This window comes from Mirounga angustirostris, unplaced genomic scaffold (genome assembly GCF_029215605.1).
Source record: "Mirounga angustirostris isolate CCGP_5_RB_7025 unplaced genomic scaffold, mMirAng1.0.hap1 SCAF_5, whole genome shotgun sequence".
Classification (NCBI taxonomy): Eukaryota; Metazoa; Chordata; class Mammalia; order Carnivora; family Phocidae; genus Mirounga; species Mirounga angustirostris.
The window spans coordinates 105094839-105122016 of NW_026991713.1; the positions used below are offsets into that span (position 1 = coordinate 105094839).

At 34.5% G+C, this 27178-nt stretch overlaps 1 non-coding gene and 1 pseudogene across 1 annotated transcript; both read left to right on the forward strand.

Annotated features, from left to right (window-relative positions):
• Positions 1–19261: 19261 nt before the first annotated feature.
• Positions 19262–19420, forward strand: LOC129045838 (U4 spliceosomal RNA; annotated as a pseudogene).
• Positions 19421–19657: 237 nt separating this feature from the next.
• On the forward strand, positions 19658–19764 carry LOC123845059 (U6 spliceosomal RNA). Its single transcript, XR_006790908.1, has one exon. It is a non-coding gene; the product is annotated as a U6 spliceosomal RNA (small nuclear RNA).
• The last annotated feature ends 7414 nt before the right edge of the window (positions 19765–27178 follow it).

A 27178-nucleotide genomic window follows, 5' to 3' on the forward strand; every position in this document is an offset into this window, starting at 1 on the left:
GAGCAGTTTGAAAAATACCTGGATTATACAGGAAGATTTATTTACTAAACTCAGAACATGTGCTGCAGGAGCAGGTATCTTTAAGAGAATTCTCTAAGAACAAAAGAGCTGGTGAGTGCCATTTCTCTAGCCCAAACCCCTAGCCTAGATACTTGGACACTTGGTAGAACCAGCCCAGCAGGAACACTCTCCACCTAACAGCATGTCTCAACCCCATGCTTTCCTGTGGACTTACTCCCTCCAAACCAAATAGGGCAGTTCTCCAAAGTGGCTACAGATCCCTTCTCACTGTAGACTAGTGCAAACCTAGCAGACACCATGCTCTCCACCACAGTCTTTTCCTGTGGACCAGCCCCATCCAACATGCCCTCAGCAGGAGTCCATCTAAAGTGGCACCACAAGCATGGCAATTGCAGGCAGCCCCAAAAGAGGCCAAAATCACTCCATAGTGACTCATATCCCAGGTAGAGGAAAAGAACCACGAGAACTGGTTCAACTGTAGTCCCAGCAGTAGGCTGGGGGCAGACATTTGGTCTGACTACAGGACCCACCCACCTACAAAAGCTTCTCAGGGGACAAAACGGGGAGAGCTCCCTGAAGTTTGATGTAACCACAGTTCTGGCAAATTCCTGGTTTGAACCCACTCAAGACCAAGGAGGCCCCAGACTGGCCCATTAACAACACAGGAACCAAACCCTGCTCACACCAAGCAAAAAGATCCATAGTAAAAGATTGGACTGGAAACAGATATGGCTCAGCCTCAACCGTAGGGTGTACATAATACACAGAGAACTTTGAAGTACCATGTTATGGGAAACAGGGCACATTGCACGGCAGGGCACTACCGGACTTCTTCTTCATGTGGACACTACCTTCAAGAGCAGGAGACATAGCTGACTTTCCTAAAACACAGAAGCAGACACAGAGAGTTAGACAAAATGAGGAGACAGAAGAATATGTCCCAAATGAAAGAACAGGACAAAACCACAACAAGAGACCTAAGTTAAACAGAGATAAGTAATATGCCTCGTAGATAACTTAAATACATGATCATAAAGATACTCAGTAGAGGGTGCCTGGGTGGCTCAGATGGTTAAGCGTCTGCCTTTGGCTCAGGTCATGATCTCAGGGTCCTGGGATCGAGTCCCGCATCGAGCTCCCTGATCTTTGGGAGCCTGCTTCTCCCTCTGCCTTTCTCTCTCGCTCTGTCTCTCATGAATTAAAAAAAAAAAAAAAAGATACTCAGTAGACTTGAGCAAAGAGTAGAAGTTCTCAGTGAGACCCTCAACAAAGAGATAAGAAAACACTAAAAAGAACCAATCAGAGATGAAGAACTCAATAACTGAAATTAAAAATACACTAGGGAGGGAGTAAACAGTAGACTACAGGAAACAGAAGAACAGATCGATGACCTGGAGGACAGAGTAATGCAAAACAATAAAGCTGAACAGGTAAAAGAAAAAAGAATAATAAAAAAATGAGAATAGATTAAGGGAACTCAACAACACCATCAAGTGTAATAACATTTGTATTATAACAATGCCAGAAGGAGAAGAGAAAGAAATGGGAACAGAAAATTTATTTGAAGAAATAATAGCCAAAAACTTCCTGCATCTGGGGAAGGAAACAGAAATCCAGATCCAGGAGGCACAGAGAGTTCCCAACAATATGAACTCAAGGAGTTCCACACCAAGACACATAGTAATTGAAATGGCAAAATGTAGTAATAAAGAGAAAATTTTAAAAGTAGCAAGAGAAAACAGCTATAAGGTTATCAGATGATTTTTTCAGCAGAAACTATACAGGCCAGAAGGGTGTAACATGATATATTCAAAGTGCTGAAAGAAAAAAACTCTGCAGTCAAGATTAGTCTACCAAGCAAGGCTATCATTCATAATAGAATGAGAGATAAAGAATTTCCCAAAGAAAAGTTAAAGGAATCCATTACCACTAAACCACCTTTACAAGAAATGTTAAAGGGGGCTCTGTGATTAAGAAGGAAAAACCGTCAATGGGAGTAAGAAAAGTAGGAAGCACAAATGCAATAAAATTAAGTATATCTATAAACATCAGTAAATGGATTCACAAAATAAAAGGAGGCAATGTATGACACCATATACCTGAAACGGTCAGGGAAAGGGGTAAAAATTTAGTGCTTTTATTTTTTTTTAATGTTTAAAGATTTTATTTATTTGAGAGAGAGAAAGAGAAAGAGAGAGAACATGAACAGGGAGGAAAGGCAAAAGGGAGGGAGAAGCAGACTCCCTGCCGAGCAGGAGCCCAACAAAGGGCTTGATCCCAGGACTCAGTGATCATGACCTGAGCCAAAAGCAGAAGCTTAACTGACTGAGCCACCTAGGCACCCCTAGTGCTTTTAGAATGGGTTCAAACTTAAGTAACCATCAACTTAATATAGACTGCTATATGCATAAGGTATTATATATAAACCTAATGGTGACCATAAGTCAAAAACCAGTAATAGATATGTAAAATACATAATAAATAAATAAATAAATAAATAAATAAATAAATAAGAATCCAAGTATATCACTAAAGAAACCCAGCAAACCATGAGAGAAGATATCAGGAGAAGAAGAGAACAGAGAACTACAAAAAAAATCCATAAAAGAAGTAACAAAATGACAATAAGTACATACTTATCAATAATTATTCTGAATATAAATGGACTAAATGTTCCAATCAAAAGATATAGGGTGATAGAATGGATGAAAAAGCAAGACCCATATATATGCTGTCTAGAAGAGACTCATTTCAGACTAAAAACACATGTAGACTAAAAGTGAAGGATGGAAAAGCACTTATGTAAATGGAAGTGAAAAGAAAGCTGGGGTCATAAATACTTATATGAGACAAAATAAACTGTAAAGTAAAGACTATAACGAGACAAAGAAGGACACACCATAATCAGAAAGGGGTCAATCCAACAAAAAAATATAACAACTGTAAATATTTATGGACCCATGGTGGGAGCTCTCAAATACATAAAAAGCAAAATACAAACATAAAGTTTGTAACACAATAATAGTAGTGTCTTAAACACCCACTCTACATAAATAGACAGATCTTCCAAATAGAAATCACAAGGTAACAGTGCCTTGCATGACACATTGGACCAGATGGACCTAACAGATAGATTCAGAACATCTCATCCTAAAACAACAGAATACACATTCTTTTCAAGTGCACATGGAACATTCTCCAGAATCAATCCCATGTTAGGTCACAAAACAAGTCTTAACAAATTCAAAAAGACTGAAGTCATACCATGCATCTTTTCTGACCACAATACTATCAAACTAGAAATAAACCACAAGAAAAAAAACCTAGAATGAATACAAATACATGGAGGTTAAGTAACATGCTACTAAACAATGGACGTATCAACCAAGAAATCAAAGTGGGAAATAAAAAAATACATGGAGACAAATGAAAATGAAAACACAATGGCCCAAAATCTTAGAGATGCAGCAAAAGCCCTTCTGAGAGAGAAGTTTTTAGCAATATGGGTCTACCTCAAGAAGAAAGAAAAATCTGAAATAAACAACCTAACATTACACCTAAAGGAGCTAGAAAAAATAAGAACAAGCAAAACCCAAAACAAGTAGAAGGAAGGAAATAATAAAGACCAGAACAGAAATAAATGAAATAGAAATTTAAAAAAGAGAACAGATCAATGAAACCAGGAGATGATTCTTTGAAAAGATCAACAAAATTTTAAGCCTTTAGTCAGACTCATTAAAAAAAAGGCAGAGAGGATGCAAATAAATAAAATCTAAAATGAAAGAGAAGTAACCTCTAACACCACATAAGAGAATATTATGAAAATTTAAATGCTAACAAATTGGAAAACCTAAAAGAAATGGATAAATTCCTAGAAACATATTACCTCCCAAAACAGAACTAGGGAGAAATAGAAAACTTGAACAAACCAATTACCAGCAATGAAATCGAATCAGTAATCAAAAAAATTCCAACCAATAAAAGTCCAGGACCAAATCGATTCATGGGTGAATTCTACCAAAAAATTTCTTAATGCCTATTCTCAAACTATTCCAAAAAATAAAAAAAGGAAGGAAAGCTTCCAAATTCATTATATAAGGCCAACATTGCCTTGATACCAAAACCAGATAAAGACACTACAAAAAAAGAGAATTACAGACCAATATCTTCAATGAACATAAATGCTAAAAACGTCAACAAAATATTAACAAACAGAATCCAATAAAAACATTAAAAAAATCATTTGCCATGATGAAGTAGGATTAATTCCTGGGATGCACAGGTCATTCAGTATTCACAAATCAGTCAACATGATACAGCACATCAATAAGAGAAAGTAAAAAAATATATAATCATTTCAATAGATGCAGAAAAAGCATTTGACAAAGTACAACATAAATTCATCATAAAAAACCCCAACAAAATAGATTTAGAAGAAACATACCTGCACATAATAAAGGCTATATATGAAAACCATACAGGTAACATACTCAATGGTGAAAAACTGAGACCTTTTCCCCTAAGATCAGAAACAAGACAAGGATGTCCACTCTCACCACTTTGTTCAGCATAATACTGGAAAAGCTAGCTACATACAATAACAACAACAACCAACAACAACAAAAGCATCCAAATCAGTAAAGAAGTAAAACTTTCACTATTTGCAGATGAAATGGCATTATATAGAGAAAACCTTAAAGACTCTACCCAAAAAATACTAGACTTATAAATGAATTTCTGTAAGATTGCAGGATACAAAATCAAAATACAGAAATCCATTGCATTTCTATACACTAATAATGAAGTAGCAGAAAGAGAAATTAAGAAAACAGTCCCATTTACAATTAAATAACCAAAGAGGTAAAACAAAACAAAAACAAAAACAAAAAACTTGTACTCTGAAAACTATTGAACATTGATGAAAGAAATTGAAGACAACACGAAGAAATGGAAAGACATTCCATGCTCATGAACTGGGAAAAAAATAGTGTTAAAATGTCCATCCTACCCAAAATAATTTACAGATTTAATATAATCCCTATCAAAATACCAAAATTTTCTTTCACAAAACTAGAATGAATAATTCTAAAATTTGTATGGTTCTACAAAAGACCTCAAATAGCCCAGGCAATATTGAAAAAGAAGAGCAAGACTGGAGGTATGGAAATCCCAGATTGCAAGACATACAACAAATGTATATTAATCAAAATAGTATATTACTGGCACAAAAATAGCTCAATGCAACAGCATAGAGAACCTAAAAATAAACACAATTTATATAGTCAATTAATCTATGACAAAAGAGGCAAGAACATGCAATGGGAAAAAGACAGTCTCTTCACCAAATGGTATTGGGAAAACTGGACAGCTACATACAAAATAACGAAACTGGACCACTTTCTTACATCATATACAAAAAGAAGTTCAAGATAGATAAAGACTTAAATATAAGTCCTGAAATCATAAAAATCCTGGAAGCGAGCACAGGCAGTAATTTCTCTGATATTGGCCCTAGCAACATTTTTTCTAGATATATCTTCTAAGACAAGAGAAAGAGAAGCAATAATAAACTATTGGGACTTCATCAAAATAAAAAGCTTCTGCACAGTGAAGAAAACAGTCAACAAAACAAAAAGACAACCTACTGAATAGAAGAATATATTTACAAATGATATATCTAATAAGGGGTTAGTATCCAAAATCTATGAAAAACTTATACAACTCAATTCCAAAAAAATCCCAAATATTCCAGTTAAAATATGGGCAGAAGACATGAACAGACATTTCTTTAAAGAAGATATAGGGATGGCCAACAGTTGCATGAAAAGATGTTCAACATCACTCATCATCAGGGAAATGGAAACCAAAACCATTGAGATACCACCTCACAGCTGGTCAGAATGACTAAAGTCAAAACCACAAGAAATAACAAGTGTTGGCGAGGATATGCGGATAAAGCAACCATTGTGTGCTGTTGGTGGGAATGCAAACTGGTGCAGCCACTGTGGAAAACAGCATGGATTTTGCTCAAAAAGTTAAAAACAGAAATACCATATGATCCTGTAATTCCACTATTGGGAATTTACTAAAAAAAATATCAAAACACGTATTTGAGAAGATATGTGCACCCCTATGTTTATTACAGTGTATAATATTCAAGTTTTGGAAGCAACCCAAGTGTCAATCCACAGGTTAATGGATAAAGAAGTGATATATATACACAATGGAAAATTTTACTTTGCCATAAAAAAGAATGAAATCTTTGCTATTTGCAACAGCATGGATGGATCTAGAGGGTATAATGTTAAATCAAATAAGTCAGTCAGAGAAAGACAAATGCCATATGATTTTACTCATATGTGAAATTTAAGTAAAAGTCAAATGAATGAAAGAAAAAAAGAGACAAACCAAAAAACAGACTCTTAAATATATAGAACAAACTGAAAGTTACCAGAGGGTAGGTGGGTAGGGGAATGGGTGAAATAGGTGAAGGGGATTAAGAGTATATTTATTGTGATGAACACTAAGTAATATATAGAATTGTTGTATCATGATATTGTATACCTGAAACTAACAATGTAAGTTAATTAAACTGGAATTTAAAAAATAAAAATAGAAAAGACAAAAAAAAAGAAAAATTATCTGAATGAGCAAACCCTCAACAATACCTACCTGATGCCAGAAGGAAGAAATCCTAATTAAAACAGAGTTCTGCTGTCAATATTTTAGTTGCTTCTCAATTCAGGGGAATAACTTTAATAGTTTAGTACATAGTGAGTTTCTATTTCCTATTATTTGCATGAGGTAAGTATGTTTTAGTTGGATAAAAGATTAGTAGATAAATGGTTTGCAAGTATTTAACCATAATTTTCCACATTAGAATTATCAGGAATGAGGGAAGAGGAAAATGAAGTAGAGAAGGAAAAGAAAGAGGAAGGAGGGGAGAGGAGGAAGTAGAAGAGGAAGAGATGGAGAAGAACAGAAAGAGGAGAAACATTATATCTCATGAGCTGTCATTATGCTTCTAGCCTCTGGCTACATGAATCATATAATGGGGAAAGGTTGTGGTAGAGAATCTACCTGGGAGGCCCAAGAATTCTTCAAGAACCTCAAAAGCGTTTATAGTAAGCTTTGAGTTATAACAGGAAACATCCACATTTTTACTTTATGATTAATTCATGTGACACCAAGGATATTTTGAAGTTCCAACCTAAAATTGTATTGTTTAATATTATTAAATTCTTTTATAAAAGATAGGAGAAACAAATTAGGAGGATAGATAAAACTAAGTATAGATAATAAGTAGTTTGTGAAAACTGTTAGACATAGATAAAGTAAGTTCAGCCTAAGTGTGCCAACATATATAGGGGGGAGAAAAGTACCAAGTAATTGCTAACTATTCATCAGCCTTTGGTGATGCTTATTCTGGTTCCATATATCTCCTACCTGAGATATGTATGCAGATAAAATCCAGGGCTGTTCTCAGTGAGTTCCAGCTACTGGCCAGGAGTCATTGGACCTGGGCCTCTGTACTGTTTAAAGTGAGTGCTGGCTTCAGGGTTTTTACTGTTTGCCCTATACTCAGGTTCCTGAAACCACACCACCAACAGAGAAGGCTAATATGGCAGACAGAGGAAAGGGCACTAGATCCAGGTACTGCAGTCTTTACATTCTGCTTGCTCCATTTTACAAGTTTTTTAGCCTACTCTTTCTTTCTCCTTGAATTTGCTGTATGATTTAACAGAACATATGGCTTGAGCATCTTTAGTTTGATAACCTTTCTGTTCCATGGCCTCAGGTATAATTTGCTTATAATACACTAAGACTTCAAGAACATATCCCACCACACAAAATATAATTGAGTTCATCTGGTGATGTTTTTGGATTAGTGAAAAAGCTGGTTTCTTACATTCACATTAGGCTTTTTTTTTTTTTAGCAAAAAAATTAACTACAACCCAGTGAACTACTACTGGCCAGTGATACTAGTCATTTCTTTTATTTTGTTTGAATCAATTATCACCAAAATGTCTCAATTATATCCTTAATTCCCTGAATGTCAAAATGTTTACCATCTTCAAGCATTTGCCACACAAAAGTCTCATCAAAACTCCATGATTGTAAAGAAATTTCCCTTTCTTTTACAATGTAATGTTTTCCCAGATGTTCTAATATTTTGAATGGTGCAGTAATATCATGTGTGGCACAGTAAGTAATGGAGCTCCTAGTGGTACATGCAAAATACTTACATCCTCAGACAGAAAAAAAAAAATCGTATTTCCCTCTTCATCTCTTCACCTCCCCTCTCCATGATCCCAATGTATGGACTCAGAGATGTACATAAAACTTTTCTTCATTGTGTGTAAGTTTCATAAGTAAGTGTGAAATGTATAAACAAGAATTGCTGGAACACCAAATCACATATGAATAATGAAAGAAAAGCCAAATTTTCAGCTTAATCAGACAGTTCTATAGCTCAACTAAGTCATTTTCAGGCAGTAAAATTTATGTTTAGAATGCTAAATTAATGGAGCTAAGTTGCTCTAGACCACTGAAAATAGTACACACAAAATAAATATTTTGGATCCTCAATTGATGTGTTTGATTATGTGATTAAGCAGAAATAAATTCAAGTGTCAAGCAAACACATTTTGTTTTTAAATAGAGTCTTCATGAGGAAACTGGGGCTTACAATAGATAAATTAAAAGAGTCTCGGATACTTAATATACTATGGTCTATAATTGAACCTTAAGAATTTGACTAAAAATTTCAAGCAGACACACAAGACACCTGAATATCCTTGACTCCAAAATAATTCTCTTATGTGAAGGTTTTCATTTATTTTTTAGTTCTTATTGAGAAAGGATGGGCCTACAAACATAAGGAATAAAGGGATCTCCAGCACAGCCTAGCAGAGCAGCCAAATTTCCACCTGTACAAAGTGGCCCTTAGGTTCAAATTATTCAGTAAGTTTGTTTCTTTGATCTACATGTTACTCACCATGGACTATTTCCAGATGTAGCAAACCTTTTACAAATCTTAATATTAGATGACAACATTGTTATAGGTTCTGTATTTCCCCACATTACACATTTTATAAGCACATGACAATTTGGTTGTTTAAAAATAAAAATAAGAAATTCTTATCTATACAATAGCATTCTAGCTATAAATTATTCTTTTTTACATTCTATTTCATGTTTTCACACTATGTGGGCAAAATGTAAGCATTCATAATTAATAAATTATTTAAAATATGAAATAATCACACGGGACCAATTTCAACCAACAGACAATTTTAAAAAGAACTTTCTCTAGCTTTTGCAGATGTATCTTGAAAGAAGTTGCTGTGGCCGATGTCAAAGAGGTTACTGCCTATGTTCTCCTCTAGGTTTTTAATGGATTCCTGTCTCACATTGAGGTCTTTCATCCACTTTGAGTTTAACTTTGTGTATGGTGTTAGAGAATGGTCCAGTTTCATTCTTTTGCATGTAGCTGTCCAATTTTCCCAGCACCATTTATTGAAGAGACTGTCTTTTTTCCATTGCCTATTTTTTCCCTGCTTTGTCGAAGATTACTTGACCATAGAGTTGAGGGTCCATATCTGGGTTCTCTATTCTGTTCCGTTGGTCTATAGGTCTGTTTTTGTGCCAGTACCATGCTGTCTTGGTGATCACAGCTTTGTAATAGAGCTTGAAATCGGGCAACGTGATGCCCCCAGCTTTGATTTTCTTTTTCAACATTTGCTTGGCAATTCAGGGTCTTTTCTGATTCCATACAAATTTTAAGATTGTTTGTTCCAGCACTTTGAAAAATGTCATTGGAATTTTGATCGGGATGGCATTGAAGGTATAGATTGCTCTGGGTAGCATAGACATTTTAACAATGTTTATTCTTCCAATCCATGAGCATGGAATGTTTTTCCATCCTTTTGTGTCTTCTTCAATTTCTTTCATGAGTGTTCTGTGGTTCCTAGAGTATAGATCCTTTACCTCTTTGGTTAGGTTTATTCCAGGTATCTTATGGGTTTTGGTGCTATTGTAAATGGAATCGTTTCTCTAATTTCTCTTTCTACAGTTGCGTTGTTAGTGTATAAGAAAGCAACTGATTTCGGGTCACCTGGGTGGCTCAGTCAGTTAAGCGGCTGCCTTCAGCTCAGGTCATGGTCCCAGGGTCCTGGGATCGAGCCCCACATCAGGCTCCCTGCTCGGCGGGAACCCTGCTTCTCCTTCTCCTGCTCCCCCTGCTTGTGTTCCCTCTCTTGTTGTGTCTCTCTCTGTCAGATAAATAAATGAAATATTAAAAAAAAAAAAAAAAGAAAGCAACTGATTTCTGTGCATTGATTTTGTATCCTGCCACATTACTGAATTGCTGTATGAGTTCTAGTAACTGAATATCTGCTGTAACACCCTAAAAGACTGACCATTTTTCCAATTGGGCTTGCATCTCTGGTCCTGGGCACCTGGAGGCTTATTGTTTCCACTCTCCACCCAGTTGCCAAATGATGAAGGAATAATGTTATTTATTTTGCTGCTCTTTCATTGCCCTTTTGAAACTTAAAAATGTAAATTAAGGATTTAAGTTACTGAGACAAATGAGACCATTTCCCCTCAAATAAAATAACCTGGTATTTCTATTTGGAATAGATGGGTTCCAAATTATTGTAGCTTTCTGCAATTTCATTGGCTGTCCAGAGTGGCAGAACTGTGTATCTTCATGGGGACTCCCAGACTTCACAGTGCTGTTGTTACTCTACAGGGAGGGAGAATATTTATCCTTCTGTATTTGCACATTATCTCCAACTAGGCTAACAGCCAAGAACCCACTTTGCCCTCTCTTAACCTTAGAATAGTAGACTGGAAAATGTTTTCCCTAAGGTAAGAACTTTAGATTTCTCAAAATTAGTTTTGGGTTTTTTTTGGTCATTTCTCTAGATCATTGTGAATTAGGTCTCTGATTCCCCTTAAGTATGTATTATAAGTTCCATCATGTAATAAATATACTCCTTGGATGGTGATGATACATTAGATAATCACTTGTTACATTTCTGTGCTATATTAAGAAATTAAAAAAAAAACTTGTTTCAGAAATTTATAGTAATGACATTACAGTTTGAAAATACTTAAAAATATGCCTCATTTCATCAAGATTTTTCTCCAAAAACATCAAAAATATAGAAATAAGACAACATTATTGCCCCAGATTTAATTACATATGAGATATGTAGAATTGAAGTAGCAGACCCATTTTATTTAAAATAAATGTGCTGAGGATTATTTAAAATGTGTTTTCTCTACTTTTCTTGAAGTTTCTAATAAAATGCAGTGAGGAAGAGCATTGAAGAGGCTAGTTTTGAGATAACGGTAAAAATTTTAAGATTGGAGATATAATTCAGAATCATTTCAATTAAATTTAATTTGCAGAATGGTTTACTGCTCTATGAAAAAGAAAGGAAAAAAAAAAAACATGAAATGCTCTAGAATACTATGCTGTATTGACATACCCTAACTCTCAGTGGACAAGGATTCAGTAAGTTAATTTTGTCTTTTTTTTTTTTTTTGGCTTTTTAAAACTTTATAACTTTTAATGTGACCATGACATTTTTGCTCCCTCCTCTGTTAGGTGTGAACTCTACTAAAAGTTTATAAAGGTGTTTAGAGAGAAACAGAATACAGTCTTTGCCAACCTGACTAAGAATTTATAAAGGAGGATTTGTATAACTTAAGTCAATAAAGTCCCCAGAAGAAGTAATTGGAACATATGGAATCAATAATCTCATAAGACAAGTTTCCTCTTCTAAACTTCTCTTTTCTTTTGCTTCCTGACAGGTTATCCAACCAATAACTCTAGGAAGTTATATTTGGTTTGAGGAGTGAAATATTTGTGGAGATGCAGTTGCAAACATAAGTTTAGGCAAGAATGAGATAAACTATATCAAGTATTTAGAAGATGGGAGTTGGAAATAAACTTATTTTATGTGCATTTTTTCAATTACAAAATAAACAGAACCATCATAAGAAATAATAGGATTTTTAAAAATCAGTGTTTAAATGAAACAAACATAGATCTGTAGAAACGAACTGGATGTGAAAGTCAAGATCATATAGTAATTTGATTATCTCAAAGAAGATTCAGTTGTCAAAATACAGAAAAGCATTTCACCAAATCTCACAAGTACATTAATATTGAGTTAAGGACTTAAATAAATAAATTGTGAACAAACAAACCAAACAAAATGAGTCCTTTACTTTATTTTTTTTAACACTGTATTATTATCTATCCAACTATTCAAGCCAGAAACTTGAATCATCCTTGACTCATTTCCTATCATGAATTTTTCTAAACATAATAAATACCAAGTAGTTCTTTCTGTATTTTGTTTTGCTTTGATTTGGGTTTTTGGATTAGTAAACTGTAGAGGAGGGCAGAGTCTCTGTTTGTTTATTTGTTTTTGTTTTTCCTATGCCCTGTGCCTGTAATAATAGCTGGTATAATTACAAAAAAAATGTTGAAAATTTGCTTAAAAATATTTGTTGAAAAGTTTACTAAAAAAAGTTTACAGATTACAATGTCAGTAACATTGTCAAGCAGAAAAACATGTAATGAAATCAGTCTATATTTATCAAGATATGAGAAAAGTGCACAAAATTCTTCACTTTGGGTGAATTATCTAACCTTTCTAAAATCAAAGTTTTGTCACCTGCAAAACAGAAGTTACTAATAACATCAGCATCACAAAATTAATGTACAAATTATTGGTGCTCAAATACTCTCCTCTCTCTTCCTTCTTTCTATAATAGATCCTCATTAAGAAAGAGAATGCAAGAATAATGGCATAACCAGGACAAAGTAACAGCTTTCTTGGTGGCATGACTAAAGCAAAAAATGGTAGCAGTACCTCACTAGATCACAATTTAAGTGAAATGAGGCTAAGTGTGGATGAAAAGTGCTCAAGATATTGTGTCAGAGTACATACTCCAGACAAGAACCATTCTTTGAAAATAGTTATCTGAGGATGTAGACACTTCCAGTATAATACATAAACAGATTCATCATTCAATAGTAACTTAAAGACTGAGGATAGCCTGAAGTGACTGCCACTAAAATCTATAAAAGGATTAAAGTCCCATTACTAACATACTGGACAGTCAAACCAATATGACCTGCTGGAAATTAGGATCTCTAGAGATATGACAGACAGAAAGAAAGGAAGGAGAAAGAGCAAAGGAAAAGGAACACATATACTTGTAAAATAATAAAATATCACTCTTTCTAAATCTCCTGATCAACTCTGGCATCACATCTTCAAATGAACATAATTAAAATATTTTCACTCTAATAGCAATGCCTACTTTATTAGCAATTACAATTTAAATGCTTATTCCAAGAGCAGAGGACATTGTTTATTCATTAGCTACTTTGGATATTTACTTATTAAGAAGTCTCTAAAAAGGGTTTATTCCAAGAGACTTGTCTTGATTAAGTGGATGGTCAGAGAATATAAATTCTCTAGAGCTTTTATTTAACTCAGAAATTCATTAGTTTTGCCAAAGTAACATAAATTCTGATTAATTAATGAATATCAATATCATTTTATGAAAATTAGTATTAATTCTGATCCAAGTGTGCAGTGTTTGCTTTTTTTAAAACCATAGGCATTGAAAAACTTTATTTTTTTAAATATTGAATAAGTGTTTATTGAAATTCCAATTAGTTAACAGAAAGTTGTTATGGAGGAGAATGCCTGTGTTTTCCTCTAGGATTTTGATGGTTTCCTGTCTCACATTTAGGTCTCTCATACATTTTGAATTTAATTCTTGTGTATGATATAAGAAAGTGGTTCAGTTTCATTCTTTTACATGCTGCTGTCCAGTTTTCCCAACACCACTTGTTGAAGAGACTGTCCTTTTACCATTGGATATTCTTCCCTGCTTTGTCAAAGAACAATTGATCATAGAGTTGTGGGTTCATTTATGGGTTTTCTACTCTGTTCCATCGATCTGTGTGTGTATTTTTGTGCCAGTACTATACTGTTTTGATTATTACAGCTTTGTAATATAACTTGAAGTCTGGAATTGTGATGCTTCCAGCTTTGCTGATCTTCTTCAAGATTGCTTTGGTTATTCAGGGTCTTTTCTGGTTCCATACAAATTTCCATACAAAAACTTTGTTCTAGCTCTGTTAAAAATGCTTGTGTTATTTTGATAGGGATTGCATTAAATGTGTAAATTGCTTTGGGTAGTGTCAACATTTTAACAATATTTGTTCTTCAAATCCATGAGCATGAAATATTTTTTCCATTTCTTTATGTCATCTTCAATTTCTTACATCAGTGTTTTATAGTTTTTAGAGTACAGATCTTTTACCTCTTTGGTTAGGTTTATTCCTAGGTATCTTATTATTTTGGTTGTAATTGTAAATGGAATTTTTAAAAAATTTCTCTTTCTGCTCCTTCATTATTGGTGTATACAAATGCAACAGATTTCCGTACATTGATTTTGTATCCTGCAATTTTATTGAATTCGTGTATCAGTTCTATCAGGTTTTTGGTGGAGTTTTTCAGGTTTTCTATATAACTATCACATCATCTGCAAATAGTGAAAGTTTTACTGCTTCCTTACCAATTTGGATGCTTTTTGTTTCTTTTTGTTGTCTGATTGCTGTAGCTAGGATTTCCAGTATTATGTTGAATAAAAGTGGTGAGAGTGGACATTCTTGTCTTGTTCCTGATCTCTCAGTTTTTCCCCACTGAAGATGATGTCAGCTATAGGTTTTTTTGTATATGGCCTTTATTATGTTGAGGTATGTCCCCTCTAAACCTACTTCGTTGAGGGTTTTTATTATGAATGGATGTTGTACTTTGTCAAATGCTTTTTCCAAATCTATTGAAAAGATAATATGGTTCTTATCATTTCTTTTATTAATGTCGTGCATCATGTTGATTGATTTGTGAATACTGAACCACTTTGCAAGCCAGGAATAAAATCCATTTGGTCATGGTGAATGATTTTTTTAATGTATTGTTGGATTTGGTTTGCTAGTATTTTATTGAGAATTTTTGCAACCACGTTCATCAGGGATTTTGGAATGTAGTTCTCTCTATATATATCTTTTTTTTTTTTTCTTGTAGGCTCCAAGCCTGGTCTGGAGCCCATCACGGGGCTTGAACTCATGACTCTGAGCTCAAGACCTGAGCTGAAATAAAGAGTCAGACGCTTAACCAACTGAGCCATGCAGGAGTCTCTGCAGTTCTCTTTTTGAGTGGAGTCTTTATCTGGTTTTGGTATCAGGGTAAACCTGGCTTCAGAGAATGAATTTGGAAGTTTTTCTTTGTTTTCTATTTTTTTGAATAGTTTGAGAAGAATAAGTATTAACTTCTCTTTAAATGTTTGGTAGAATTCACCTGTGAAGCTGTCTGTCCCTGGACTTTCATTTGTTGGGAATTTTTTTTTTTTTTATGTTCAAATCTATAAAACCTAGTTGTCACCTGTTATTTATGTAATGAAAGGCATTTATAGAGATTCAGTCTGTTTCAATTGCCTTTTAATTCTACTTATACTCAAGAGAGTTAAATGGGAATATCATCAGCATAGTCTTTAATAAATTTAGAAAATGTTTTGGTTTTAGATCCCCAAAATATTTAGAGATATTCAGGTGTGGAATATCTGTCAACAACTTGAACAAAATGATATGGCAGTTTTATAAATTTGAAATAAATTTTACTTTTTCTGTTTTATTATGGTTCAATAGTTTTAGAAAATATATAGTTTAGGATTTTCATCAAATTTTTGCTTAGTAGGGGTGCCTGGGTGCTCAGTTGGTTAAGTGACTGCTCAGGTCATGGTCTCAGGGTCCTGGGATCGAGCCCCACATAGGGTTCCCTGCTCAGTTGGAAGCTGCCTCTTCCTCTCCTTCTGATGCTCCCCCAGCTTGTGCTCTCCTGCTCTCTCTCTGTCAAATAAATAAATAAAATCTTTAAAAAATTTTTTTGCATAGCAGAAATTCATTAATAAATGTTACATTAAGTAGGTCTATCTGGGACCATTTTTAGCATGTTTTCAAGTTTTAGAGAAATTTTATTTTAGAACAGTTTACAGAATTATTGCAAAGATAATAAAGATAGTTCCCTTTTATCCCACACTAAGTTTTCTCTATTATTAACATCTTGTATTAGAATGGTATTTCTAAATTTAATTTAAAGTTAACTTTGATCATTTGGCCTGACAGATTTGTAGATTTTTCCACAGTAAAGTTAGTCTTTTTTTTCTCCATTTCCATACTGTTCTCTTTGGAAGAGAGCCAGTATGTACAACCCCACTTAAGTAATGCTCCACTTCCTTCAGGGAAGAGTATCTACATAAAGTACTTAGACATCTTTTCCACTGGACATTTGTTTATTCTCTTGCAGTTTTAAGTTTATTCAATTATTTATGTCAGTAAGGACTCAGGGAGATTATAGATTTATATTTTGGGTTATAATCAATACTACTTTATTTATTTCCTTCCTCAAATTTTTCCAGCTTTGGCATTTGAAAGATCTTTCAGTTAGATCCTGTATCTGTCTGATATATCTTCATCATTGTATGTGTTGATTTTCGCTGTTCTTTTGAGCACTTTTCCCTTTCTAACACTACAAGATGATGCAGGCTTATCTTTTGCATACCTGTCTAGTCCCAGAATAAGCTATTTCTCCAGAGACCTGGTTCCTTTCTCAGATAATGACATTAGAAGTCAAAATCTGGTTGCTAAGTGTACTTGTCACCATTGGGTATCAATTATTCTAGGCCTTCTCAGTTGACACAGCGAGGACTTAGATGTGTGTATCAACCTGCATATATAAACATATTTTAAAATATATTTATTTGTAACTAATTTATATTTACATTAAGCTAAATATGAGTCCATACTAATGTCTACACTCTAATTCATTACTCATAGATCATTTTAGTCTCTTCTTGTTCCTTATCTCTAACTACAAGAGTAAGAAATCCAATTCTTATCACCAACCATCCGTTAACTTACTTGTTAAATTCCAGATATGTGTATAATAGTTTCAAAATTGTTAACTCATAGCCCTGTGGAAATAAGCTTCATTAACTAGACTGTATGAATAATCCCTTGTGCCCATAGACTTACAAAATGCACTAATTTCCAAAATTTCTTATGTTAGCACAATATTTCCATACTGCCTTCATGTGAGATTGTTTCTGATATTTGTAATACATTTATTTTCTCATATCTTTACTCCATCCATTGTATGAATACACCATTGCTTATTTACCCATTTACTCATTGAAGGATATCTTGGCTGCTTTTAGTTTTGGTTGATTATGAGCAAAGCTTCAATAAACATTTGTGTGTCTGCTATTCTGTTGATATAAGGTTCCAAACCAGTTAGTAATTACTTAGAAATGTGATTGCTGAAATATGTGGTAAGACTATTTTTAACATTGTAGGAAACTGTCAAACTGTCTTTCACAGTAGTTGTAGCATTGTGCATTCCCATCAGCAATGAATGAGAGTTCCTATTGCTTCACATCCTCTCCAGAAATGGCATTGTCAGGTTTTTGGTTTTGGTTTTGTTTTTTTGCCATTTTAATATGTATGTAGTGTCTTATCAGTGTTATTCTAATTATAATTTCTTAATAACAAATGATGTTGAGTATCTTTTCATTTGGAAGCTAAAAACAGAAGTAGCCTAGATTCCTACAAATTATTGTGGTTCATCCCAGATTGAGTTTATAAAGGGTTTCATTAATAACACCTTAAATCTGATTGGATCAGAAAATTTTGTTGTTGTTGTTTCAAATTTTTATTTATATTTGAGTTAGTTAACAGATAATGTGATATTGGTTTCAGGAGTAGGATTTAGTGATTCATCACTTATATATAACAGCCAGTATTTATCACAAGTGTCCTCCTTAATACCCATTACCCATTTAGTCCATTCCCCACTGACCTCCCTTCCATTAACCCTCAGTCTGTTCTGAATAGTTAAGAGTCTCTTATGGTTTGCCCCCCTCTCTCCCCCCTTCCCCTATGTTCATAAATTCCAAATATAAGTGAAATCATATGGTATTGGTCTTTCTCTGACTGACTGATTTCACTTAGCATAGTACACTCTAGTCCATCCATTTCATTGCAAATGGCAAGATTTCATTCTTTTTGATGGCTGAGTAATATTCCATTGTATATATATACCACATCTCTTTTATCCATTAATCAGTTGGTGGACATTTCAGTTCTTTCCATAGTTTGGTTATTATTGATAATGCTGCTATAAACATCAGTGTGCATGTGTCTCTTCAAATCACCATTTTTTTTTTAATCCTTTGGGTAAATACCTAGTAGTGCAATTGCTGGGTCATAGGGTAGTTCTATTTTTAACTTTTTTAGGAACCTCTATGTTGTTTTCCAAAGAGGCTGCACCAGTTTGCATTCCCAGCAACAGAGTAAGAGGGTTCCCCTTTCTCCACATCTTTGCCAACTCTATTGTTTCTGTGTCATTAATTGTAGCCATTCTGACAGGTATGAGGTGATATTTCATTGTAGTTCCATTTGTATTTCCCTGATGATGAGTGATGTTGAGCATTTTCATATGTCTGTTAGCCATCTGTATGTCTTCTTTGGAAAAATGTCTCTTCATGTCTTTTGCCCATTTCTTAACTGGATTATTTGTTTTGGGGGATCATAAAATATTTTACAGTCACATAAATGATAAAGCCATCTAAACTCATAGGAAAGTCATCATGTGTTCTGTAAAATCCTCCTTAGTATCTAATTAGAATTCACAGTGTTGCTAAATATTATGAATTTGGGAGCACACTCTCATTCTTTCCTGTTGTTTGCATTAGTCAAGAATATCTAATACTTAACCTCTAAGGATCATGAGAGTTCTAAGTATTAGGGTAAGATATCTAAGAAAATGCACAAATGCACTCACAGATTGTATTAAGTAATTGTAGGGGTGTTTTTTTTTTTTTCTATTTTTTCCTGGTAACCCTGGAATCATAACACTATGAAGTTGCGTAGGAAGTTTATCAAAGATGGTCTCAGAGGTTAGAAAGGCCAAAAATAGAAATGTTAATGAAATGACTGAAATTACAATGTAAAATGAATCTTAATTTTCAAGACTTTTAAATCCTATTGTCAAATTATACAACTTTCTTAGTAATAAAAATGTAATTTTTTTGGAATTATAGATTGATAGAGGATAATTTTGCCAACCCATTTTGAACTACAGCTATGCACAGTGGCAGTATCATAGCCAATGAGGTTTATCTGAGGTTCAATTATTGCTAATTGAACTACATTACATAAAACCATATTATATTAAATGGTACTATTTTAAGTGAGTTGGACTGTTTGTTAATTGTTATTTGGGTGACTCTGGAAAACTAAAAATTAATGAGCTTAATAAAAATTTGATTATGTATCCTTGCTATAAAGAGTTACAAGTTTTCTTTTTAAGAAATGTTTAAAAACCATGAACAAAATGAAAAGGCAACCATATAATTGAAGAAAATATTTGCAAACCATATATATAATAAGTGGTTAACAACCAAAATATGTAAATAACTCACACAACTCAATAGAAAAAAAAGCAAAAATGACCTAATTAAAAAATGGGTAGAGGTGTACTCACTTCGGTAGTATTTATATTAAAGTTGAAATGATACAGAGAAGATTAGCATGGCCCTTGTGCAAGGATGACATGCAAATACATGAAGCATTCCATATTTTGAAAAGAAAAAAATTGGTCACAGAACCTTAATAGACATTTTTCCAAAGAAGATATATAAATAACCAACAGGTACATGCAAAGGTGTTCAACATTGCTAATCATCAGGGAAGTGCAATTCAAAACCACAATGAGATATAACCTACTGCCTGGTAGAATGGCTTATAATATAAAAAAGACAAGACCATAATAAATATTGCCAAGACTGTGGAGAAAAGGGGATCCTTGTGCACTGTTGATGGGAATGTAAATTTGTGCGGGTATTATGGAAAATATTACAGAGGTTCCTCAAAAATTTTAAAATAAGACTACCATATGATTCAACAATTTCACTTTAGAATATCTATATGAGGGAAACAAAATCATTATCTTGAAAAGATATTGTCACCCCCATGTTTATTGCAGCATTATTTACAATAGCCAAAACATGGAAACAACTTGAGTGTCCAACAGTGAATGAATGGATAAGGAAAATGTGATATATAAAAGATTATAGATAATATATCAATTGATATAATTTTATATAATGTATATAAATATATATAGTTAATATAGTATATGATGTATACATACATAATATATATACACATGTTTATACAAGTATATGTATATATAATGTATACAATTTATATATTATATATGTAACATATATAATGTATATAATTTATATAATGAAATATCATTCAGCCATAAAAATGAAGGAAACCCTGCCATTTGCAACAACACGGGTGTGCTTTGAGAACATTATACTATGTGAAATAAATCAGGCAGAGAAAGACAAATACTGTGTGATCTAACTTATATGTAGAACCTAGAACAATGGGGCGCCTGGGTGGCTCAGTTGGTTAAGTGACTGCCTTCAACTCAGGTCATGATCCTGGAGTCCCGGGATCGAGTCCCACATCAGGCTCCCTGCTCAGCAGGGAGTCTGCTTCTCCCTCTGACCCTCCTCCCTCTCATGCTCTCTGTCTCTCATTCTCTCTCTCGCAAATAAATAAAAATCTTAAAAAAAAAAAAAAGAACCTAGAACAATGAATTCATAGGTACAGAGTACAGATTGGTGGTTGCCAGAGGAAGAGGGTAGGAGGTAAGTGATATGGGTGAAGGGAATTAAGAGTTACAAACTTCCAGTTGTAAAATAAATAAGTCATGGGGAGGTAATGTTCAGTGGCAAGAGATATGGAAGGAAGGCATCCAGAGTAGATGAGCCAGTACCAGCCAAGACATGTGGGGTTCAGGGAGAGAGAAGAGGTCACATTGGGAGGGTAGATTGTAGAGTTGTCAATAAGGCTGAAGATAAAATGTAGGAATAGACATAAGGAACTCACATTCTTACTTAAGGGAGCTAGACTTTTTCAAAAGGCAAGATAGAAAAGGTGGTGGTTTTCTTATAACCAGTCAGCTCCTTTTTAAATGTGAGAAAGATCTGAACAAAAGCAATGAGAATAACCATTCAGTCCTTTCCTCACTTACAACACATAATTTTTGAGAGGGAAAAATTGATCCCACATATGTGATACAATGGACCAGGGGTACAAATTCTAGCTATGACTACTTAAAGAAAAGAAAAGAAGCAATGTTTGCTACTATCTTTGTAGTCATGTTTTTTTTTTTTAATTTTAATTTATTTGACAGAGAGGGAGAGACAGCGAGAGAGGGAACATAAGCGGGGGGAGCAGGAGAGGGAGAAGCAGGCTCCCCGCTGAGCAGGGAGCCTGATGTGGGGCTCAATCCCAGGACCCTGAGATCAGGACCCGAGCCGAAGGCAGATGCCCAACCAACTGAGCCACTCAGGTGCCCCTGTAGTCATGTTTTAATATAAATACATGGACAAGGATTATAATATAATACATAAAAGTAAAAATAGATATATCTTTTGTTATGATTTATTTCCCTATAATTTTACCTAAAGATATCATATCTAAAAGATGGTCAATTTTTACTGACATATAGAAATTAAGAATAAGAAAAAACAACACTAAAAGAGACATTACAATAACTTGAAGTGTTTTTTACAGCTGCCAATATCATACCATTTCTTCACAAAATTCCTTTTATTTATGTGCTAGGCAATAACCTCAGGAACAATTAGGGAAGTATGTTTCTTTGAGCTGGATAATTAAATGCCAAGAAAACTCACCACTCAATATGTAATTCACTCAAAATCTTGTTGTTTGAAGGAATCAATGTTCATACATAGGATGGATTGAATTCCTAACAATATCTGGCATGAGCAGTGGACTTGGCCCTCACTATAATAACATTACATTCATGGTTGGAATGACAGCTAAATGGATGGATGGAGTTTGTCTCTAACAGGCAGATTCATGACTACAGCATAATGAATGAGAGTGTTATAACCTCTGGTCACATACACCCTGGCCTGTTGCTCCTTACAAGCTATATCAGGGGATATAGAGTAAATTCCTATTGTCAGATCTAATGGTGAAAGATTCTGGCTTCTAACTTACTGGGAGAACAAAGTAGAATTTCCATTCCAATAATTTGGATCAAAACCCTTCTGATCACCCTGGTCAATTTGTTGTGTCACTTAATTAAACCCAAAACATTGCAAATTGTGTAAGTGAACAAAAGAAAGACTTTCTTCAACCTTGAAAACCAGTTCTTAAGACAAATATCTTATTAAATTAGTTAAGTTCTAGGACATGCATTACAGGAGGTTTTTTCTAGGACTTTTTCATGGGTTAAATATGGATTAAAGTAAATGGCAAACAGAGTCACAATTAAGAGTTAAATGAGAAAATGAAATGCAAGAGCAAATTCATACAAAATGATAAGCAGAATTCCCACCACAGATTCTCTCTCTTTCTCTCTCTCTATTATATACACACACACATACACACATCCAATATCTGGGAAAGGGATTAGCAAAATAGCTGTATTATTTTAATTTTTCCCTAAACTTGAAAAGTTAGATATATAAGTTTTCTGAGTTGAAGGTCTTTGGGTATTGACAGGAAATACTATTGATTGATTTTTTTAGTTTGAAAATGTGGGTCTTTTTCCAGTACATCTCTTTCCTTTACTCCAATAAATACAATCTTTAGTAAAGCCTAGAATGAATAAAAAGAGAACTACAATGATGTGTCATTTGTTGATGGCTACTCATCAAACTTACGTGTATCTAAAATTAATACTTGAAAAAAATTAAATTAAATTAAATTAAATTAAATTAATACTTGTTCACAATAATGAAATGCCCTTGTCACTCACACACTGTTATGATTTAGGCTACCCTATGTTTCAAACTTCCATAGGGAGAATTATAACTGAGCTCATATTTGCAAATATTTGCAGGTGTCTGCTGTTAATCTGCACTGAATGAATAGTTCTACACTACCCTGAAATTTTCATTCTCTCAGTTTTGAAAACAAGATGATCTGCCTGAAGAGAGTAGATGTTGCCTGATAAAATGTATTTATTAAGGAAATGTGCATAAACTCTATGGGGAGGTAGATAGCACACTTTTAAGGAGACTAACAGATTAGGATACATGGCTCTGCAGCAGAACACAGTGTGCACTCTGTATTTAAAGCACTGAAACCATATTTTGGGCCTTTTTTTTAGATTAATATGCAAGAGCTTCACTGTTTGGAATCATTCAGGAAACATTATACAAATCGTTGGCAGTTGAAAAATGAACATGAGAATTTTAGCATCCTGCAAGTTGCTCTATAACACATGCTATGGAAAAAAGCTACAGTTAAACACAAAAGAGGGAAGGGGGCAACATCTACTGATTCTGTTCCAATAAGTTAAAATTACTAAACATGTAGATTCAGTAAAGTGTGTATGAAAAGTAATGGCTACATAGGTATAGAAACAGAAAAATTATACCTGTATTTTTGCTTCAGTTAGTAAACTTAGAGCATCTTAAAACATTTTAAGGCATTTATACCTGATTACATTTGGGGGAGATTTTACAACTAATGGTATAGAAGGAATTACACACATTGTTTATTAGTATCTTCTGCAAAGATTTATTCACTAGGAATCAATTTTTATTTTTATTATTTTTTTAATTTTTAAAATTTTATTATGTTATGTTAGTCACCATACAATACATCATTAGTTTTTGATGTGGTGATCCACGATCCATTGTTTTCGTATAATACCCAGTGCTCCATGCAGTGCGTGCCCTATTAATACCCATCACCAGGCTAACCCCTCTTCCCATCCCCCTCCCCTCTAAAACCCTGTTTGTTTCTCAGAGTCCATAGTCTCTCATGGTTCATCTCTCCCTCCGATTTCCCCCCTTCATTTTTCCTTTCCTTCTCCTAATGTTCTCCATACTATTCCTATGTTCCACAAATAAGTGAAACCATATAATTGACTTTCTCTGCTTGTCTTATTTCACTTAGCATAATCTCTTCCAGTCCCATCCATGTTGATGTTAAAGTTGGGTATTCATCCTTTTTGATGGCTGAGTAATATTCCCATTGCTGCTATGAACATTGGGGTGCATATGGCCCTTCTTTTCACTACATCTGTGTCTTTGGGGTAAATACCCAGGAGTGCAATTGCTGGGTCATAGGGTAGCTCTATTTTTAATTTCTTGAGGAACCTCCACACTGTTTTCCAAAGTGGCTGTACCAACTTGCATTCCCACCAACAGTGTAAGAGGGTTCCCCTTTCTCCACAACCTCTCCAACATTTGTTGTTTCTTTCCCTGTCCATTTTTTTTAAAGATTTTATTTATTTATTCATGAGAGACAGAGAGAGAGAGAGAGAGGCAGAGGGAGAAGCAGGCTCCCAAGGAGCAGGGAGCCCGATGCGGGACTCGATCCCAGGACGCTGGGACCATGACCTGAGCCGAAGGCAGACGCTTAACCATCTGAGCCACCCAGGCGCCCTCCCTATCCATTTTTGCCATTCTAACTGGTGTAAGGTGGTATCTCAATGTGGTTTTGATTTGAATTTCCTTGATGGCTAATGATGATGAACATCTTTTCATGTGTCTGTTAGCCATTTGTATGTCTTCTTTGGAGAAGTGTCTGTTCATGTCTTCTGCCCATTTTTTGACTTGATTATTTGTTTTTTGGGTGTTGAGTTTGAGAAGTTCTTTATAGATCTTGGATACCAGCCCTTTATCTGTAGTGTCATTTGCAAATATCTTCTCCCATTCTGTGGGTTGCTCTTAGTTTTGTTGACTGTTTCCTTTGCTGTGCAGAAGCTTTTTATCTTGATGAAGTCCCAAAAGTATATTTTTGCTTTTTTCACTAGCTTTTGGAGATGTATCTTGAAAGAAGTTGCTGTGGCCGATGTCAAAGAGGTTACTGCCTATGTTCTCCTCTAGGATTTTAATGGATTCCTGTCTCACATTGAGGTCTTTCACCCACTTTGACTTTATCTTTGTGAATGGTGTTAGAGAATGGTCCAGTTTCATTCTTCTGCATGTAGCTGTCCAATTTTCCCAGCACCATTTATTGAAGAGACTGTCTTTTTTCCATTGCCTATTTTTTCCCTGCTTTGTCGAAGATTATTTGACCATATATCTGGGTTCTCTATTCTGTTCCATTGGTCTATATGTCTGTTTTTGTGCCAGTACCATGCTGTCTTGGTGATCACAGCTTTGTAATAGAGCTTGAAATCGGGCAACGTGATGCCCCCAGCTTTGATTTTCTTTTTCAACATTTGCTTGGCAATTCAGGGTCTTTTCTGATTCCATACAAATTTTAGGATTGTTTGTTCCAGCACTTTGAAAAATGTCATTGGAATTTTGATCGGGATGGCATTGAAGGTATAGATTGCTCTGGGTAGCATAGACATTTAACAATGTTTATTCTTCCGATCCATGAACATGGAATGTTTTTCCATCCTTTTGTGTCTTCTTCAATTTCTTTCATGAGTGTTCTGTGGTTCCTAGAGTATAGATCCTTTACCTCTTTGGTTAGGTTTATTCCGAGATATATTATGGTTTTTGATGTAATTGTAAATGGAATCATTCTCTAATTTCTCTTTCTACAGTTGCATTCTTAGTGTATAAGAAAGTAACTGATTTCTGTGCATTGATTTTGTATCCTGCCACATTACTGAATTGCTGTATGAATTCTAGTAATTTGGGGTGGAGTCTTTTGGGTTTTCCACATAAAGTATCATGTCGTCTGCGAAAAGAGAGAGTTTGACTTCTTCTTTGCCAATTTGAATACATTTTATTCCTTTTTGTTGTCTAATTGCTGTTGCTACAACTTCTAGTACTATGTTGAACAATAGTGGCGAGAGTGAGCATCCTTGACGTGTTCTTGATCTTAAGGGAAAGGCTCTCAGCTTTTCCCCACTGAGGATGATATTCACTGTGGGTTTTTCATAGATGGATTTTATGAATGTGAGGAATATTCCCTCTATCCCTATACTCTGAAGAGTTTTAATCAGGAAAGGATGTTGTATTTTGTCAAGTGCTTTTTCTGCATCAATTGAGAGGACCATATGGTTCTTCTCTCTCTTCTTACTAATGTGTTCTATCACATTGATTGATTTGCGAATGTTGAACCACCCTTGCATCCCGGGGTTAAATCCCACTTGGTTGTGGTGGATGATCCTTATAATGTATTGTTGGATCCTACTAGCTAGGATTTTGTTGAGGATTTTGGAATCCATATTCATCAGGGATATTGCTCTGAAATTCTCCTTTCTGATGGGGTCTTTGCCTGGTTTGGGGATTAAGGTAATGCTAGCCTCATAGAATGAGTGTGGAAGCTTTCCTTCTTTTTCAATTTTTTGAAACAGCTTCAGAAGAATAGGTATTATTTCTTCTTTGAATGTTTGGTAGAATTCCCCAGGGAATCCATCAGGCCCTGGACTCTTGTTTTTTGGGAGGTTTTTGATCGCTGCTTCAATCTCGTTACTGGTTATTGGCCTCTTCAGGTTGTCAATTTCTTCCTGTTTCAGTCTTGGCAGTTTATAGGTTTCCAGAAAGGCATCCATTTCATCCAGATTGCTCAGTTTATTGGCATACAGTTGTTGATAATAATTTCTAATAATTGTTTCTATTTCCTTGGTGTTAGTCGTGATCTCTCCCCTTTCATTCATAAGTTTATTAATTTGGGTCCTTTCTCTTTTCTTTTGGATAAGTCTGGCCAGTGGTTTATTGATCTTATTGATTCTTTCAAAGAACAAGCTTCTAGTTGCGTTGATCTGATCTACTGTGTTTCTGGTTTTTAATTCATTGATCTCTGCTCTAATCTTAACTATTTCTCTTCTAATGCTTGGCTTAGGCATCGTTTGTTGCTTTTTCTCTAGTTCTTTGAGGTGTAGAGTTCGTTGGTGAATTCAGAATTTTTAAATTTTTTTGAATGAGACTTGGATGGCTATATATTTCCCCCTTAGGACCTTCTTTGCAGTATCCCATAGGTTTTGGACTGATGTGTTTTTGTTCTCATTGGTTTCCATGAATTGC